This window comes from Peromyscus californicus, unplaced genomic scaffold (genome assembly GCF_007827085.1).
Source record: "Peromyscus californicus insignis strain IS unplaced genomic scaffold, ASM782708v3 Scaffold_17__1_contigs__length_78620276, whole genome shotgun sequence".
NCBI lineage: Eukaryota > Metazoa > Chordata > Mammalia > Rodentia > Cricetidae > Peromyscus > Peromyscus californicus.
The window spans coordinates 17,766,201-17,774,568 of NW_026294469.1; the positions used below are offsets into that span (position 1 = coordinate 17,766,201).

The 8,368-nt window shown below is 37.4% G+C and overlaps 1 long non-coding RNA gene across 1 annotated transcript in view; it reads left to right on the forward strand.

The window, feature by feature from the left end:
* Positions 1–7,484, forward strand: part of LOC128112611 (uncharacterized) — a 235,094-nt gene extending 227,610 nt beyond the window's left edge. The window contains exons 5-6 of the long non-coding RNA XR_008219056.1: positions 6,340–6,417; positions 6,711–7,484. This is a non-coding gene — a long non-coding RNA (uncharacterized LOC128112611). The remainder of the gene's footprint in view (positions 1–6,339; positions 6,418–6,710) is intronic.
* Positions 7,485–8,368: the final 884 nt, after the last annotated feature.

The following is an 8,368-nucleotide window of genomic DNA, read 5'->3' on the forward strand; positions in this document are numbered from 1 at the left end:
GAAAATTACTCCTTGTTTGGCTTGATGGTGAAACGTCTCTAAGGACTGGGGATCACTTTTCAAATTGTCTTGCCCAAACAGCTCTCAGTGTTCTGAGGAAATAAGGGGGTATGAAAAAAAAAAAAGCACTATACCGCAGTATTGATATTCATGTCCTTATCAGTCTTCCAACTGATCGATCACATCACCCGCATTCAAGAGTTCCTTTCCAGAAGCACAATTATTTGATATGGCTCAGTTCCTTAGGGAATCTCTATGTAAGTCCTAACTGATTAGTCCAGCATGAGAAATACCACAGGGCCATGTCTGCCAAACTGCATCATTCTAATTTGCTCTTTCTCTCTCTCTCTCTCTCTCTCTCTCTCTCTCTCTCTCTCTCTCTCTCTCTCTCTCTCTCTCTCTCTCTCTTTCTCTCTCTCTCTCTCTCTCTCTCTCTCTCTCTCTCTCTCTCTCTCTCTCTCTCTCTCTCTTTCTCTCTCTCTCTCTCTCGCTCTTTCTCTCTCTCCATTGATGAGCCATATTATCAAATCAAATATGGCTCTACATATTCACTACTCTGAAAAAGATTTAGTTTAGCAAAAAAAATGAGCATTGGTTGTGAATAGTTCAATGTGAATCTTGCTTCTAGCTCTGTGACCCTGGGTTCCTTCATTAACTGTGTTGAATCCATTTCTTCATTTTGTACATAAGATGAATAATATTGACTTTACATAGTTGTTGTTTCAAAGATCATTTCATAAACTGTCCAGCAACGGCCCTCACACATGATAGCTATTTAATGAATACAGTTCTTACTGTAATTCCTCTCTCTAGGTTCCCATTTGGCAGTTCTCAAGCATGCCTGTCCTCCCTATGGAGCTGTCCTATTTCTTCTATGCTCGGTCAATGTCAATTAATTTTTTTTTATATTGTAATGTGAAGGAGAATTTGGAGGACTGATTTTGACTCTGCTACTGGCACACGTAATAACCTTGAGCATGTCACTTAGGTTTCCTGGGCTTCATTCTGCATAGAGGTAATTGGAGTGTTTTAATGGTATTGATGTCTTAAGAAGCATCTTATCTATGATTTGCTTGTCCTTGGCACCCAGAAAAGGTCTTCCATTTATTACATTGTGATATACAATATTTAGTAACAAATAATCTTTTATGGCAATTATGATAATTAATGACTCCATTGATTGGTTTTCTCTGAGGTCAGATGGGTACCAGTCAGGTATTAGAAAATGTCATACACAGAAGAACTTAAGATTCATCGTCAACCAGATCCCAATGGGTTCTCAATGATGATGTGACACTTAAGTTGAAACACTAAGCTTGAAAGTGGTTAGATTACTGCATACTCCAGGACATTATCATGTCCTTTGGGGTGGGGTTTATCACCAAGAGTGATAGATACTACAAAAAATATTAACTTTAGATTCCTGTTTTTAGGAATTACACTATCTAAGTAGGAAGTTATGGCACATGTGAACTGATAAATACAATTCATCTAAAGATTGGATGGTCTGTATAAATATGCAAAGAGAGTGAGGGAAGAGAGACTCTGGGGTGTGTAACAGAGGTAGAGCCTGTGCATTTACATAGAGAAAGTTGGAATGGCAACAGAGAAACTGGCTCTCAGAAGTCCTGGTTAAGCACAGGACATCTGATTAGGGTTTGGAGAGAATGGATATACCCTCTCCATTCAGAACATTCCCCCTCCCCTCTCAACTGCATAGAGAGCTAAGTAGTTCTGTTTATTTTGCATTTTTTTTTGTTTATATCACTTTGTCTATGAATTTAATATCCAATAGAATGCCCACAGCTTAGCAATTATTTTCATTTGTGTATTGGAAGAGTTCAAAATAAAATTATATGGTCCAAACTTCTATGTTCACCAAAATTAATAAGATCTTATGTTAAAGAAAGAGTATTAAAGTTACAATAATACCCAGCAGCAGGACTTCAAAGAAATGGCAGTTATCTCATAGAGATGTAGTTATCTCATAGCCTTGCCATGGCTAGCATAGCAAATAAGTAGAGATTTTGGTGGGTCAATATCACTTGGACAATTTATTCCTCCTTGAAATATTGTATACCAGACCAATAACATTTTAAAGATCTTGGCCAACAGTCCTGGGTTTAGGTATTCTTTCAAATTCTTTAGAACATAGTCATTGTGGAACTACTAATTATTCTGTACAGTGTCCCATACAAAATCAGGACTGAACCAGAAAATCAAGGTTCACTTCATTATATTGGCAGCAAGTAGCTAAACTGTCCCCTAATAGTCCTGTCCCATGACAGGCCTGTGAGAGTTTCTGCATAAGCAGGAATATTTGTGTTTTGGTATTACCTCTGAATACTATATCTACTCATGAGAGAAAGCAATTTGCATTTCCTGCATTTATATCCCAGTCGCCATCCTCTTCTGAGGCACCTCTTGATTAAAGGAACTAGACTTTGTTAAATAACCCTCATTACTTTCTAATTTATGACTATTTTTGCACTGATCTTCTGAGTATTCAGATCATATGTTTCACTAATACCTGTCTCCTACTCTGAAGCACCAGAAACCAAATATGGCATCTATCACATATTTCAACTAGTATGTCTCTATCAATTCATTAACTAGGTATATACCACCCATTAAAATATAAGGTTCTAAATTGCTGTCATCTAGTCAACTATTTTCCCATTATTAATTAATAAGTACTCTTCTCATTAAAATGTACCAAGATGACAGAATAGAAATTTTGGACCATTGAGTTGGGAGCAAGGGAATACTTGAAATTTTTTTGTTGATCTGTAGCCATTAAATGCATGTCTATTCTGAGTAGGATACAAAAGAAATGAAGACAGATGGGATTTGGAATTTAGATCACACACACACACACACACACACACACACACACACACACACACACACACACACACACGTATAGTGATAGAACACAAACATTAATGTCAAAACTAGCATAAGACTTTGTATTCAGTCCATCCCTAATCCCACTTCTCCCCCATCTCGAATAGGAGATTTTCTTTGCAAAATCCCAGAGGTCTCTTGCCCTTTGTTCCCCTACCTTCTGTCTATATTTAGGTACTTTCCTTTCCCAGTGTCTGATAAATGCTCAATCAATATGAAAGGTATTTCAAACTAAATGTTTGATCATTCAAAACACAAAACATCTAAGAAGATAATGCTATTCTAGATGGTAATATTGCCTCAAAATATACAACAGTCTGAATGAGTATGAGTAAAATATATCAGTTTACAAAATCTCTGTTCAAGAGTCCATGTAAACCTAACAAGCATTTACAACTGGAAAAGGGTATGCAGGAAGACCCCAGAGAACATGCAGATTGTCCACCATTCTGTATCTCAACTATAAAATAAATGGTAGATCAATCCTGCAACCCCATGTTAAAAGACAGTCACAAATAACCATTTTATGCATGTTTCCAAACATTCCCAGAAATGTCCAGTTTGCATAACCAAGAGAGAAGGAAGGCAGAGCCAGATGCAAGCACATGCCAACAAGAACCTCAGAATACCACTGCAGACTGCTGGGATTCAATCTTCAAATCTGCCAAGGAAAGCAGTTCGACTATCCAGCTGCACCAACAACAATATGAACAGAATTCCCTTTTTACAACACTTTTGCTGAGCTCAGATTACCTCCTAGGCCCCTGCCTGGGAAATTGCAATGGTCAGGAAAATGTGGGATGGTAGTAAGCTCATCAACTATCAGTTGAAAGATGTTTGCAACATATGAGAGTCTGGACAGCATATTGCATAACAATATTGTGGCAGATAGATTGATTGTCTGTCTGCCAAAGGGACTCAAGATAGTACCCATTGCTTCGGCCACTTTCTTCCACCACAGGCTTTTAAGACTTAATACACTTGAGCAGAAGCAGAAGTTAACAACCATACCTACTAGACAACTTCATTTTAAACCAGAAATCATAAACGAGCTTCCAAATATTGTAAGGCATTTACAAATTAACATTCTTTAAAGAAAACAATTTCCTAACACCCTTCATAATGCATGCAAAATCTAACACCTTAGAATGAACCTGTAACTTATTTTGTGATGCACGATGAGTTTGGGGATCTGCATATTATATTTCTCCTGATTTTACTTTATCTTGCTTCTTGCAAGTAAGAACTTAATAAATCAGATCTCACATGATGACATTCTTAATTCTTTTAAAATCTGTTTTTTTTAATTGCACAGTCTTTTTTCCCTTCAAGTTATGGTGCAGCTGATTTGACAGAATCCTGAGAAATTAATTAATCAAATTAATCAAGCTGCCAGATGCTTAAATATAAAATACTGTAAATTAGATATTGTTTTTGACAGCCACCAAAATAGACTACAAAGATCAAATGAAAAACATGTTATTTGTTTTTCTTCCCTATTTTGGGGGCTATCATAGTTTATTTTATGTATAACTTTGGATAAAGTTGGACCAGAGAAAATAATTATGTTCAGTCTTTAAAACCATGACTTTTAGCCAAGAAGACTTGATGAGAAAGGGAAATTCTCATTTTTCTGTTGCTTGGTTTTAGCTGATGTCATACTAGAAACATCAAACCAGGGTTGTTTTTTCACTCTATAGTAAGAAATAAGCTCAGACTTACCACTGTTTCCTTCAACCATGGTCATGGAAGCTATGGTTCATTGATTGATGATGGTAGGATTTCCCACTGAGCCTTAAGAAAACTTACACCTCATTAAAATACTAAAAAATACACTTTGTTAGATGAATTCTGCTCCTTGCTTCTGTATTGGACATGTGTTGATAAAACACATATCCAAGAAGCTTAAATTCAAGCCTTGTTGCAATCAAACCAACAAACAAAACCACTTCCAAAGTCAGAAAAGTCAATCACTGCATAGCCTGTTTTTCTCATTGCTCTCTATGCAGTTCATGTGGTGCATTTGTGCACAGCCATTAATTAATAAAGTCTATAAAGTTAACTGTGACAGACAATTCAGCTATCACTCTCATTTATCTATCAAAAAGGTATATTTTGAGGTTCTCTTTGGGAAAAGAGACTTAAATATGTCTTTCACGTCACAATCTTATACATATCGGTATCACAAGGTTTTCCTCTTGATAACAGAATAATTACCCAGGCATAATGGTGGTTGTCAAAATACTATTTTCCTTCTAAAATTAGCAGGCATGAATTATGGATTATGAAAGGCAATCTTCTTCAAATTTGGGCTATGTTATTCAAGGGTAAATAGGTCCCCCAGGAAAACTTTAAGGAAGTGGTGTTGTTTAGCTGGGCAAAGAAGAGACTAAAGGATGCTCTGAGAATTGTTTTTGGAATATGATGATCTATTAAACAGAGGACAGGTGCCAGCTGCTCCTCATCTCCAGTGAGGATAGAACAGGAGACTTTCTCTATAGAAGTGAATCCAGTTATAAGAGCATATCTCTAATTAAGCCCAGTTTTATTTTTCTGAATGGTACTTTATTACCACTTCATCAGAACCTAGGGGCTTACATATAGCATAAGCTTTTATAACTAATGGATGATGTTTCCAAGGCATTTTGGTATTTATCTCTCAAGGCACACACTGCAAACTTGTTATGAGCTCAACCTTGTGTTTTGAATTTACTTTCAGCTCTCAGCAATTGCAAGGTAAAGTGCTTTGTCCTGGTACTCAAGAGTGAAACCAGGACCTTCTACATGATCTCCTCCCCCAACTTTACCAATTAAGTTATATTCCCAGCCCCTAAACAAAAGTTTGTAAGTGCTTATAATCTATTTGATGTTATGAAAGTTCCTGAACATAAACCATCAATCTCCATTTTCCCCAACCCTTCATAATGAGGTCTTAACCACTCTAAACATCTTTTATCTTTTCACCATACTACACTCACCATCAGGTATGTACCTCACACACAGCTCTTGCTCCTTTCTCAAGTGCTATCATATTACCAAAAAGTATATGCACACCATATTGTCTTCTGAGATAAAAAAATTCCATTTGGCAGAAACCAGAAATCATAACACCATTGTAGCATGTATCTTAGAAGGTCTTATTAATTGAATCAAACCCAGAGCCAGTTATTGGGGTGAACACTAGAAGATCAGAGAGACAGAACAAGCCACAGCTAACCTCACCTGGCCAATTTCTCAGGTGATCTTGTTTCATCAAACTGGAAGCCTCTGTGTCCTCATATCCGAATGGCGCTCAGCTGAACTGTGCTGCTCAAAACCTAAAAGCTTAACCAGCCAAATGCTTAACCAGCTAAATGCTTAACCAGGCCAAATGCTTCTAGTTTCTGGTCCTCACGCCTTATATATCTTTCTGCTTTCTGCCTCACTCCCTAGGATTAAAGGTGAGAGTCACCATGCTTGGCTGTATCCTTGAACACATGGATTTCTGCCTCTGGAATGCTAGGATTAAAGGTGTGTGCTACCACTGCCTATCCTCTATGTTTAATATTGTGGCTGTCCTGTTCTCTGACCCCTGGTAAGTTTATTAGGGTGCACAATATTTTGGGGAACACAATACCACCACACACCATGCCACATTCTTGAGGGAAATAACTACATCCAAAATGTATGACTGAGTAAATATGTATCAAAACTTACAGTGTGAGGTAATCACAAAATATACAAAATATGAGCATAAAGGGCACATTGATCATAGGGGAGGTGGCTTGCTTGGTTTTTTCATCTTTGCTCAATTTTGTTTTCAGGGACAGGATCTCATGGAATCTAACATGCCCTTGAACTTGCTGTGTAGCTGAAGATGATGTTAAAAGCTTTATCCCCATGCCCTCATCTCACGGATGCTCAGATTACATCTATATGCCACCACGCCAAGCCTGAAGATCCTTTTTTTGAGAAAGAGCTTTTCAACATATAGCTTATTCTGGCCTTGTACTTGTAAACCTATCCCTTAATCTTTCGAAGTGCTGGTATTACAAGGGTGTGAATGAATGCTACAATTGAGCTATAAATAAAAATACTTTCCAGAATTAAAGACTGGAGGAATTTCAGAAGACCCTTTGTCACGAGTAATTTTGGACAAATGTGAATCAAGAAGTTTGCTTGTCAGATTAAGAGAGTAAACATTTAAGAAAAATATCTGAGATAATTTATTACATTTCAAGAGCAGTGAAGATTTGTGCAGTGTGAGTTCAAGCTCAGTCTTAGCTTTTAAAAATACCAAGTTTTTGGTAAGCTACAGTGATGCAGGCCTGGGCTTTGGAAGTGGAGACAGGAAAACCAGGTGTCCCAGGCCAGCCTTGGCCACATAACAAATTGGAGGTCAACCTGAGCTATCGAAAACTCTTTCAAACAAACACCAAAATGAATGAGTGTGTGAATGAATGAATAACATTTCAAGATTAAAACTGTCTTTTATTTCCAGTGGAAAATCTATGAATATACTTAAAGAAAAAAAAAACTGATTCAAATTACCATGGGTCATTTGCATAGAACAAATCAAATAAAAACCCTATATCCTTTTTTTTCCACTATTTATTTACATAATGAGTCTAAGAGTGCTGCCCATATATTTATGGGAATGGGGTCTTCAACTGTGGGGCAGACAACCTACCAGTCAGTGGACAGCACTCCAAACAACCTATCAACTGCCCATTTTCAGCTATAGGGTCACCTCCCCCATGCTGAGTTGTTTTGTTTTATTTTTTGTTTGTTTATTAGTTTTGTTTTTTTCTATTTTTTGTTTTTAGTTTTGGTTGTTAAAGACAGGGTTTCTCTATGTAACAGTCACAACTGTTCTGGAACTCTGTATGTAGACCAGGTTGGCCTGGAACTCAGAGAGATCTGCCTGCCTCTTCCTCTGAGTCCTGGGATTAAAGTCATGCACCACCCCCACTTGGCCTTGCTGAGATTTTGGACTTGCTTGCTCTTGTGCAGATAGCTCTAGTGTAGATAGTCACAACTACTGAATTAATGTATGTGTGTGACAACAATATCATGGCAGAAGACAATCCCATCTACCCATCTTATTCTTGTTTAAATCTTGTTCAACTTTAATGTGAGGACAGGTAGTAGATTTGTCCTTGACAAATATACATATACATATATATGTATATTTTTTCTTATTTATGTGTATGTGTATGAACCTACTTGAGTTTATATGCATCATGCGATTACAGGTACTGGGGGAAGTCTGGGGGCTTAAAAACCCCTTAAACTGGGGTTAGACGCAGGTATGAGGTACCTGATGTGGGAGCTGTGAATGAACATGGGTCATCTGCAAAAACAGCAAGTGCTATCAAGCTGTGAGACCTATCTCTAGCACTCAGTTATCCCCTTTTTAAGATCTCAAAGAGAGAGATCTATTTCATCATTATGTCTTGCCCCCAGCCAATCTGTGATGACA